We start from the raw sequence: 12,393 nt of genomic DNA, 5'->3' as shown, positions 1-12,393 counted from the left end.
ATCTATATGGGTATTTTGTACTCCTTTGGTTTTTATTTACAATCACAATTAAACATGAAGTTTTGCATGCAGACCAGGTAGAGATGAAGGAAGACATGAAACAGGGAGATACTACCAAGCCTCATCTCATCTGCTCAGGACAGATTGGATAACAATGAGGAGGTGGAGGCTGAGGAGGAACAGGAGCTGGTGCAACAGAGGCTAGTACCCACACAAGCTTTGTCTCATCTGTCTTATGTGGATGGTCTGAGGAGGGGAATGAGGAGGAAGAGATGGAGGAAGAGGATATGGAGAATAGTCATCATGGTGGAGACAGGGAAGTGTTGGCTGTTGGGACCTTGACACATATGGCAGCTTGAAACTAGAAAGCAGCTTGTATGTATCGCTGCCTTTCCCATGATTGTTGCGTTACATTCATTTTGGGCAAAAAAGAGTTCTGGTTGGTCACTCTGCTAGACCCACGCTACAAGGAGAACCTTGCATCTCTTCTTCTTGAGGCAGAGAGGTCTTCTAAAATGGTGCTATACCAGAAGGCAATTGTGGAAAATATGTTTAAAAAATTCACATCAGGCAACGATAGCGGCAGGGAGGTAAGTTTCCTTGCCCAATCAAGGTGAAGAGGCAAGGGATACACACATTAGGTACAGCAGAGGCAGGGATACACTGTCAAAGGTCTGGGCTAATTTCATGACACCCTCCCAGCGTCCATGCATTGAAGACCTTGTATCTTTGAAAAGGAGGGAAAAGTTGTTAAACACAGTCAAGGAATACCTGGCTCACAAAACCAGCATACTCCCAGATTCCTCTGAGACCTTCAGCTATTGGCTCTCAAAGCTGAACACCTGGCATGAGCTGTCCCTCTATGTCTTGGAGGTCTTGTGCTTCCTTGCCGCTAGCGTCTTGTATGAGCAGGTTTTTAGTGCCACCGGGGGGGGTCATAACAGATCTAGGCTTTTGCCTGTCAACAGGAAGTGCTGACAGGCTCACTCTGATAAAAATGAACAAAGCCTGGATTAGCCCTGACTTTTCCATACCACCAGATGACAGCAGAACATAAACTGTTTTTAATCTTCAATATTTGAATGGGAGCCACCAGTTGTTGCCTTCAAAGTTGTATGGATGACTGGATGACCCTACTTATAATTTTTTCATGGCTTTGAACTTTGTGCAAAGCCTTTATGAGTGTAGGAGTACATCAACTATACTTTCAAAATGAGGCACGCCAGTTGTTACCTTCAAGTGTGCAAAACATTTATGAGAGTAGAAATGCCACAACTACTCTTTCTTAATTCTTCAAGGGTGTATGGATGACTGGATGACCCTGCTTATAATTTCTTCTTTTTATGTACGGTATTTATTTTTTAAAACACCATTCACCACTGAGTATAATTGACTTGTTATCAATTTGCAGGTCGATATGATTACATGGTACCAGATTAATATTGTTTTATTATGTTTTTCTGCTTTTGCATAAACAAAAAATTAAGAACAATTTTGCTGGACTAACTTTAGTTTTCACTGGCATTATTTTTGTGTATGCACAACGCTTTAGCAAAAATCACTAAATCTGGAGTTTGTACTTCAATTTCACCATTTACCATGCAGTATAATTGACATATCTTTATTCTGTGGGTCAATTCAATTATGTTGATAACCAAATCATAATTTTTTATGCTTTACTAATTTTGCACTTAGAAAAAAATGGCCATTTTATTCTGAGAGCTATAAGTTTTTCATTTTTCTTTTTACAAAGCTGCATGACGACTTTTCTTTTGTCTAACAATGTTGATAACCAAATCATAATTTTTTATGCTTTACTAATGTTGATAACCAAATCATAATTTTTTATGCTTTACTAATTTTGCACTTAGAAAAAAATGGCCATTTTATTCTGAGAGCTATAAGTTTTTCATTTTTCTTTTTACAAAGCTGCATGACGACTTTTCTTTTGTCTAACAAGCTGTGGCTTTATACCATTTTAGAATACATACACATTTTTGATAACTTTTAACTTCATTTGTTATGTAACAAGGTGAATAAAAACAGCAATTCCGGCATTGTTTTTCCATACAGTAATGATAATGGAAAAGGTTTTATAACATGGAAAACTAAACCAAATATGCGTAGTTTTTTTTGCAGGGATTCGTTTTCTTTCTAAAATAAACTGTTTTTTTATTGGTAAAATTGTTTTTCTTTTTTCTCTTATTTTCTTTGTAACACTTCAAAACTATGTATTACAATATTTATAAATCTTACAGTGATTCTTGAACATGTGATTTTTTTTATTGCACTACATAGGTTGTACAGTGGTCTTTATATGTTCTCAGCCTACCAATGTCTTCAGCAGAATCTGATAGGCTTTTCTAACTTTTCTCAGGAGTGTATAGTTCTAGAAAACCTTCTGCACCATGTGGAGGTTGCTGTAGTTGGGAATGAGCCGAGATAGGGAGCTATCTCTCTGCCCATAAAACTTCTCAGAGGCTGTAGTCATTAGTGCACCATTTTTTAATTGCTAGAAAGGAGACAAAAAACACATGTTAATGATATTTAGAGAAATTCTACAAAATCATACTAATGGGTCATATATTGTATATTCTGTATGTTTATGTTGGTAACATCCATGAACATCCCATGAATTATTGCATCATAAGAGTGGCACCATTATGTACTAACATTTGGCAGCTGTTGAAAAGTTAATGTACACCAAACTGCAGCAGACATAAGGTAAATTGACATCACACCGTTCCTTTTCGGATAATATTTCTAGTTTTAGCCATTTCATATTTTGATCAAAACCTTTAGCATAAAAGAAAGCTCATAGTGACAATTTTTTTTCCTAACTTTTGTCTCATTTGGTAGGAGCTACCTCAAGTTCATCTTCATAAATGTCAAGAACTGACAGCATATACCAATAAACAAGAGTCTAATTTTCAATCTGATCCACTCCTGCAGCTGAGATGGTACCATATCCCTGCTGCTGCACAAATATTTTCAGTCACTTCTTAATTATTACTATTTTTTACTGGGGGGTACTAACTAAGAAATTACACATATTCTGTATAAAAGTCTATACTGCTATATTTGTGAAGACCATCTTCTAAGTGAGATTATTGTAGAAAAATCAAACCATTTCATGAACGACCAACCTTAATCCATGACTCTAATAAAAGGTCAGAGATGGGGTTTCCAATAATAGTATTTTATGGCATATGTACCATTAAAATGTAAATGGTGGGACGTACAGTATTCCTTCCTGGTAGATTATTTTCTGTGTGTGTACAGTCACTCTCTATTAAAGTCTATGAGGCACATGTCAATATTTTAGTGAATATGCTAATGTGTAATTAGTATAATTGTACTCAGGGGCAAACACTAACTTATTACTAACTTGTTACATAGAATCTTCTCTTGTTATGTACAGTACCATCCCTTATTACATGGCATCCTCTCGTGTTATATATAGTACCATCCCTTATTACATATAATCCTTTCTTATTATGTAGAGCAGGGATCCTCAAACTACGGCCCGCGGGCCACATGCGGCCCGCGAAGGACTTTTATCCGGCCCTTGGCCAGGCTGACATTAACCGCACTGATTGCACCGCCCTCACTGCCGTGGTGAACCAATCAGCGCTGCAGCCGTGATGAACCAATCAGCGCTGCAGCTCACAAACACTGCCACCCCCCTGACACGCCCACTAAAGAACTAGACTGCAGAGTGAAAACTCGCGGGCGGGACGAGGCGCCGAGGAAAGGCGTTGTGAAGCCCTCAGTATGCAGCAGAGACCACACAGACGACGTGTTTGTCATCACGCCGCCTGCTCGGCCTAATGACGTCACGCCGCCTGTGCCGGAAGAAGACTGAGACGAGCGGGTGCCTCTTCAGAACAGCAGGGGACATAGGTGAGTACTGTTTTTTTTTTTTTCTTTTTAACTCCGGGTCCTATTGGGGACCTGTGCTGCAAAATGGGGACGTTTACCTGCTTAGTAGGGACCTGTGCTGCGTATTGGGGACCTGTGCTACCTATTGGGGACCTGTATCTGCCTATTGGGGACCTGTATCTGCCTATTGGGGACCTGTATCTGCCTATTGGGGACCTGTACCTGCCTATTGGGGACCTGTACCTGCCTATTGGGGACCTGTGCTACCTATTGGGGACCTGTATCTGCCTATTGGGGACCTGTACCTGCCTATTGGGGACCTGTACCTGCCTATTGGGGACATTTTTCTGCCTATTGGGGACCTGTGCTGCCTATTGGGGACCTGTGCTGCCTATTGGGGACCTGTGCTGCCTATTGGGGACATTTACCTGCCTATTGGGGACCTGTATCTGCCTATTGGGGACCTGTACCTGCCTATTGGGGACCTGTACCTGCCTATTGGGGACCTGTGCTACCTGTTGGGGACATTTTTCTGCCTATTGGGGACCTGTGCTGCCTATTGGGGACCTGTGCTGCCTATTGGGGACCTGTGCTGCCTATTGGGGACATTTACCTGCCTATTGGGGACCTGTGCTGCCTATTGGGGACATTTACCTGCCTATTGGGGACCTGTGCTGCCTATTGGGGACATTTACCTGCCTATTGGGGACCTGTGCTGCCTATTGGGGACCTGTGCTACCTATTGGGGACCTGTTCCTGCCTATTGGGGACCTGTGCTGCTTATTGGGGACCTGTGCTGCCTATTGGGGACATTTACCTGCCTATTGGGGACCTGTGCTACCTATTGGGGACCTGTGCTGCCTATTGGGGACCTGTGCTGCCTATTGGGGACATTTACCTGCCTATTGGGGACATTTACCTGCCTGTTGGGGACCTGTTCCTGCCTATTGGGGACCTGGTGCTGCCTATTGGGGACCTGTTCCTGCCTATTGGGGACATTTACCTGCCTATTGGGGACATTTACCTGCCTATTGGGGACATTTACCTGCCTATTGGGGACCTGTGCTGCCTATTGGGGACCTGTGCTACCTATTTGGGACCTGTGCTGCTTACTGGGGACATTTACCTGCCTTTTAGGGACCAATGCTGCCTCTTGGGGATACTTGCACCACACTAGTCTGAGCCTGAGGTAAAAGTGGAGTTCCACCAATATGGGCACTGGTGAGGCTGCATTGATGGGCACTGATCAGGCTGCTTTGATGGGCACTGATCAGGCTGCATTGATGGGCAGTGCAGTCTGTATGTCTCTGTATGGGCAATTTTATTGCTGGTATATTGTTTTTGTAGCGCTGTATATATGTTGGTATTTTACTAATAGCAATTTTGAATCCCTAGGAAACAATGATATCAAGAAAGAGAAAAAATTGACTCGAAGTGTAGGATATTCGAAGAACCCAAAAGAATCGGTAAGTTTGATGATTTAACTTTACTTCTTCATTTTTAATATTGTATTTGTTCCTATTTTGTTTTATGATTTCTAAATAAGATATGTGCAGAGTGCCTACGAATTTGGTGCTAATTTTTTTTTAAACTATATTCCGGCCCACCAATGGTCCGAGAGACCGTGATCTGGCCCCCTGTTTAAAAAGTTTGAGGACCCCTGATGTAGAGCAATGTCCGTTACAAAAAGTTTTCTCTTGTTATTTATGCTATTCATAGCATCCTCGCTTTATAACATAGCGCCCTTTCTTTATATTTATAGCGCCATCTCTTTGTTTTATATTGTCCTCTCATTTTTAGATAGAAAATAAACTGATTGCTGATGTAATAAGGTAAAGCTTATTTTTGTAATATAGGAGGCTGATGGACTGATCTTCAGGTCAGATACTACTCTGTCAGCAGTCATTTGATTTTATATCTAATAAGAAAGGATTCTATGTGATAAAAAGAGGTCACTGTGAATAATAAAAGCAACAAGAGAATAAGCTATGTAAGGGATGGTGCTATAAATACTGTATATACTCGTGTATAAGCCGACCCCCCTAATTTTGCCACAAAATACTGGGAAAACTTATTGACTCGCGTATAAGCCCAGGGTGGAAAATGCAGCAGCTACCAGTAAATTTAAAAAATAAAAATAGATACCAATAAAAGTAAAATTAATTGAGATGTCAGTAGGTTAAATGTTTTTGAATATCCATATTGAATCAGGAGCTCCATATAATGCTCCATACAGTTCATGATGGCCCCAAAAGATGCTCCATACAAAATACACCCCATATAATGCTGCACAAAGGATAATAATGGCCCCATAAGATGCTCCATAGAATAATATGCCCCATATGCTGCTCCATAAAGGTTATGGCCCCATAAGATGCTCCATAGATTATGCCCCATATGCTGCTCCATAAGATGCTCCATAGATTATGCCCCATATGCTGCCCCATAAAATGCTCCATAGATTATGCCCCATAAGATGCTCCATAGAATATGCCCCTATATGATGCCCCCTAAGATGCTCCATAGAATAGGTCCCATAAGATGCTCCATAGATTATGCCCCATATGCTGCCCCATAAGATGCTCCATAGATTATGCCTCTATATGCTGCCTCATAAGATGCTTCATAGAATAGGCCCCATAAGATGCTCCATAGATTATGCCCCCATAAGATGCTCCATAGATTATGCCCCCATATGCTGCCCCATATGCTGCCCCATAAGATGCTCCATAGCTTATGCCCCCATAAGATGCTCCATAAGATGCTCCATAGATTATGCCCCCATAAGATGTCCCATAAGATTATGCCCCCATATGCTGCCGCTGCTGCAAATAAAAATGGCATACTCACCTCTCATCCCTGGGGCCAGGTGCTGGTGTCACCGCTGGCTCAGGCCTCAGCACCTGAGATATTCACCTGTCCCCGGTCCATCACTGCTCGCTGCTGTCTGCCGGGTCCTCTGTCAGTGACGTTCCGGCAGAGGGCGCAGCACACACTAACCACGTCATCGCGCCCTCTGCTGACTGAACATCACAACTGGAGGACACGGAGGACACAGCGGCGCCCTGCGATGGACCGGGGATAGGTGAATATTGCATATACTTACTCCCTCCTGGCACAGTCTCTGCAGCCCTGCTCCTCCCATGGTCTCGCTCCCTTCCTTCAGCGGTCACATGGTACCGCTCATTAAAGTCATGAATATGCACAAACCCCAAATATAACAGAAATCATGGAAAGTTTACTACTAAGGCAGATAGATGAAGCTGCAACCCATAATGAGGTCCATGTTATGGGGGACTTTAACTACCTGGATATTAACTGGGAAACAGAGACCTGCGAAACCCATAAAGGCTTTTAGGCTATGTGCACACATGCGGAATTGCCGCAGAAATTCCACAGCTCCTCTCTTCCAGACCCTGGGTACCATCCGCACATTTTCTGCTTACTTTGTGCATGGTGGGCATAGCCACATGTGGAAAGTAAGCGGATCAATGCATTCCTATGTGTGCGGAATGCTTGCAATTCTGCAAAAAGAATGAGCATGCTGCATATTTTTTCGCGATGCCATTCCGCCGCGGAAGAATCTGCATCATTAGCACAGCATTGCGGAATCCCATTGAATTCAATGAGTTGCGTTGTGCATGCGTTTATGAGGCAAAAATGCTAAAAATCTGCAACGTGTGCTCATAACCTTAGAGCTAATACTGTCTAATAGAACTGACAGAATAACAAATCTGCAGGTCATCGGGCATCTAGGAAATAGCGACCACAATATTGTGCAGTTTCACTTGTCTTTCGCTAGGGGGACTTGTCAAGGAGTCATAAAAACACTGAACTTTAGGAAGGCAATGTTTGACCAGCTTAGAGATGCCCTTAACCCCCAAGGGTGGTTTGCACGTTCATGATCGGGCCAATTTTTACAATTCTGACCACTGTCCATTTATGAGGTAATAACTATGGAACGCTTCCATGGATCCTGGTGATTCTGACAATGTTTTCTCAGGACATATTGTACTTCATGTTAGTGGTAAAATTTAATTCAAATAACTTGCGTTTATTTGTGAAAAAAATGGAAATTTGGCTAAAATTTTGAAAATTTCGCAATTTTAAACCTTTGAATTTTTATGCCCTTAAATCACAGAGATACGGCACACAAAAAACTTAAAAAGTAACATTTCACATATGTTTACTTTACATCAGCACAATTTTGGAACCAATATTTTTTTGTTAGGAAGTTATAAGGGTTAAAAGTTGACCAGCGATTTCTCATTTTTGCAACACCATTTTATTTTTACGGACCACATCACATTTGAAGCCACTTTGAGGGGTCTATATGATAGAAAATACCCAAAAGTGACACCATTCTAAAAACTGCACCCCTTAAGGTGCTCAAAACCACATTCAAGAAGTTTATTAACTCTTCAGGTGCTTCACAGGAATTTTTTGAATATTTAAAAAAAAATGAACATTTGACTTTTTTTCACAAAAAAATACTTCAGGTCCAATTTTTTTTATTTCACCAAGGGTAAAAGGAAAAATTGGACTCAAAAGTTATTGTGCAATTTGTCCTGAGTACGCTGATACCTGATATGTGGGGGGGAACCACTGTTTCGGTGCATGGCAGAGCTCAGAAGGGAAGGAGCGCCGTTTGACTTTTTCAATGCAAAATTGGCTGGAATTCAGATCGGATGCCATTTCATGTTTGGAGAGGCCCTGATGTACCTAAACAGTGGAAACCCCCCACAAGTGACCCTATTTTGGAAACTAGACCCCCCAAAGAATTTATCTAGATATGTGGTGAAAACTTTGAACACACAAGGGCTTCACAAAAGTTTAAAACGTACAGCCGTACAATTAAAAAATCATATTTTTTTCCACAAAAATGATCTTTCCCCCCCCAATTTTTATTTTTCCAAGGATAACAGGACCCTAAAAGTTATTGTGCAATTTGTCCTGAGTACGCTGATACCCCATATGTGGGTGTAAACGACTATTTGGGCGCATGGCAGAGCTCGGAAGGGAAGCAGCGCCATTTGACTTTTTTGGCTGGAATTGAGATCGGACACCATGTCACGTTTGGAAAGCCCCTGATGTACCAAAACAGTGGAAACCCCACACAAATGACACCATTTTGGAAAGTAGACCCCCCAAGGAACTTATCTAGATGTGTGGTGAGAACTTTGAATTCCCAAGGGCTTTACAGAAGTTTATAACGTACTGTCGTACAATCAAAAAATCATATTTTTTCCACAAAAATGATCAGCGCCATTTGACTTTTTTGGCTGGATTTGAGATCCGACACCATGTCGCGTTTGGAAAGCCCCTGGTGTACCAAAACAGTTGAAACTCCCCACAAATGAGAAACATTTGGAAACTATATCCCCTAAGGAACTTATCTAGATGTGTGGTGAGCACTTTGAACCCCCAAGTGCTTCACAGAAGTTTATAACGCCCGGGTGTGAAAATAAAAAAAATCACATTTTTTCCACAAACATGGTCTTTTAATCCCCAATTTTTTTATTTTCCCAAGGGTACCAGGAGAAATTGGACCCCAAAAGTTGTTGTCCAATTTATCCTGAGTACGCTGATACCCCATATGCATGAGAAAACTACTGTATGGACACATGTCTGGGCTCGGAATGGAAATAGTGACGTTTTGGAATGCAGACTTTGATGGAATGGTCTGCGGGTGTCTTTTCTTTGGAGAGCCCCTGATGTACCTAAACAGTGGAAGCCCCCCACAAGTGACCCCATTTTGGAACCTAGACCCCCTAAGGAACTTATCTAGATGTGTGGTGAGCACTTTGAACCCCTCAGTGCTTCACAGAAGTTTATAACGCCCGGGTGTGAAAATAAAAAAATCATATTTTTTCCACAAACATGATATTTTTGCCCCCAATTTTTTATTTTCCTAAGGGTAACAGGAGAAATTGGACCCCAGAAGTTGTTTTACAATTTGTCCTGAGTAGGCTGATACCCCATATATGGGGATAAAACACTGTTTGGGCGCATGGCAGAGCTTGGAAGGGAAGGAGCACCATTTGACTTTTTCAACGCAGAATTAGCTGGAATTGAGATCAGACGCCATGTTGTGTTTGGAGAGCCCCTGATGTGCCCAAACAGTGGAAAACCCCCAATTCTAACTCCAACCCTAACCCCAACACAACCCTAATCCTAATCTCAGCCCTAACCCTAGTCCTAACCCTAGCCCTAACTCTAACTCTATCCCTAATGGGAAAATGGAAATAAATACATTTTTTATTTCATTATTTTTCCCTAACTAAAGGGGTGATAATGGGGGGTTTGATTTACTATATATGGCGAGTTTTTATGTTTGGCAGTTGTCACACGCTAAAACACGCTTTTTATTGTAAAAATAGTTTTTGCATCTCCACATATTGAAAGCTATAATTTTTCCATATTTTGACCCACCGAGTCATGTGAGGTCTTATTTTTTGCGGGACGAGTTGACGTTTTTATTGGTACCATTTTCGGGCATGTGACATTTTTTGATCGCTTTTTATTTCAATTTTTTTGGACACAGAATGAACAAAAACCAGCGTTTCATGAATTTCTTTTGGGGGGTGTGTTTACACCATTTTGCGTGCGGTAAAACTGATAAGGCTGTTTTATTCTTTGGGTCAGTACAGTTACAGCGATACCTCATTTGTGACTTTTTGGCACTTTTATGTAATGAAAACAATTTTATATAAAAAATAATTATTCTGCGAGCTATAACTTTTTTATTTTTTTGCTGATGATGCTGTGTGGCAGCTCGTTTTTTGCAGGACAAGATGACATTTTCAGCGGTACCATGGATATTTATATGCGTCTTTTTGATCGCGCTTTATTGCACTTTTTGTTCGGCGGTATGATGATAAATCATTACTTTTTGGTTTGTTTTTTATTTTTATTTTTTAAGGGGTTCTCTAAAGGGGTTAACTAATGGGACAGTTTTATAGGGCAGGTCGTTATGGACGCGGCGATACCAAATATGTGTACTTTTATTGTTCTTTTTTTTATTTCCAAAAAATGAATTTATTAGGAATATGTTTTTTTTTAAATTTATTTAGCGATTTTTTTAAAAATTATTTTTACACTTTTTTTTTACTTTATTACACAGTCCCCCTGTCATGTGACAGATCGCTGATCTGTCACATCACAGATCGCTGTGACAGATCAGCAATCTGTCCCAGGCACTGCACAGGCTTTCCTCATGCCTGCGCTTTTCAGGCGCTGAGGAAGCCGGCTCCCTGCAGGCCCCCGAAGGTCTCCGTCGCCATTTTGGATCCGGGGACCTGCAGGAAAGGAGAGCCCCGCAGCGGCGCTGCACATTGCGCTGCTGCGGTGGTCGCAGAGAAGCACGGAGGGAGCCCCCTCCCTGCCGATGATTCCTTTAACCCCCGGTACACCGCGATCATGTTTGATCGTGGTGTGCCAGGGGTTAATGTGTCGAGGGCGGTCCGTGCCGGGTGTCAGCTGTGATAATCAGCTGACACCCGGCCGCGATCAGCGGCGCTCACACTGTGAGCGCCGCTGATCGCTGTGACGTACTATCCCGTCCCTGGAAATTAAGTCCCAGGGCACATGAACGGGATAGTACGTCACATGGCAGAAAGGGGTTAATCTGGTTGACTGGGACAATGTCCTCAGAAATAAGAATGCGGATTATGAGAAATGTTTAAGAACATCCTAAATAGGCTCTGTAAGCAGTTTATATCTTGGGGGAATAAAAGGACAAGAAAACAAAGAAGTAAGAGAGGCAATTAACAGTAAAAAGAAAGCATTTTATCTACTAAAGCAGGATGGCACTATTAAAGCTCTAAAATATTATAGGGAGAAAAATACTTTATCTACAAAACTAATTAAAGCTGCCAAAAAGGAAACAGAAAAGCACATTGCTAAGGAGAGTAAAAGTAATCCCAAACTGTTCTTTAGCTACTGTATATCAATAGTAAAAGAATCAAAAGTGAAAGTGTAGGCCCCTTAAAAAATTGTGAGGAAAGAATGGTTGTAGATGATGAGGAAAAAGCTAATACATTAAACACCTTCTTTTCCACGGTATTGACGGTGGAAAATAAAATGTTAGGTGAAAAGCCGAGAGCCAAAGAAAACTCTATATTAAGGGTCAGCAATCTAACCCAAGAAGAGGTGCAAAACCGGCTAAATAAGATTACAATAGATAAATCTCCAGGTCCAGATGGCATACACCCACGAGTACTAAGAGAACTAAGTAATAGACAAACCATTACTTCTTATATTTAGGGACTCTATAGCGGAGGGGTCTGTTCCACAGGACTGGCGCATAGCAAATGTGGTACCAATATTCAAAAAGGGCTCTAAAAGTGAACCTGGAAATTATAGGCCATTAAGTCTAACCTCTATTGTTGGTAAAATATTTTAAGGGTTTCTGAGGGATGTTATTCTGGATTATCTCAATGAGAAAAACTGTTTAACTACATATCAGCATGGGTTTATGAGGAATCGCTCCTGTCAAACCAATCTAATCAG

The sequence above is a fragment of the Dendrobates tinctorius genome, unplaced genomic scaffold (genome assembly GCF_039654945.1).
Source record: "Dendrobates tinctorius isolate UK_male_01 unplaced genomic scaffold, ASM3965494v1 ptg000004l, whole genome shotgun sequence".
Classification (NCBI taxonomy): Eukaryota; Metazoa; Chordata; class Amphibia; order Anura; family Dendrobatidae; genus Dendrobates; species Dendrobates tinctorius.
This window is presented reverse-complemented; position numbering follows the sequence as displayed.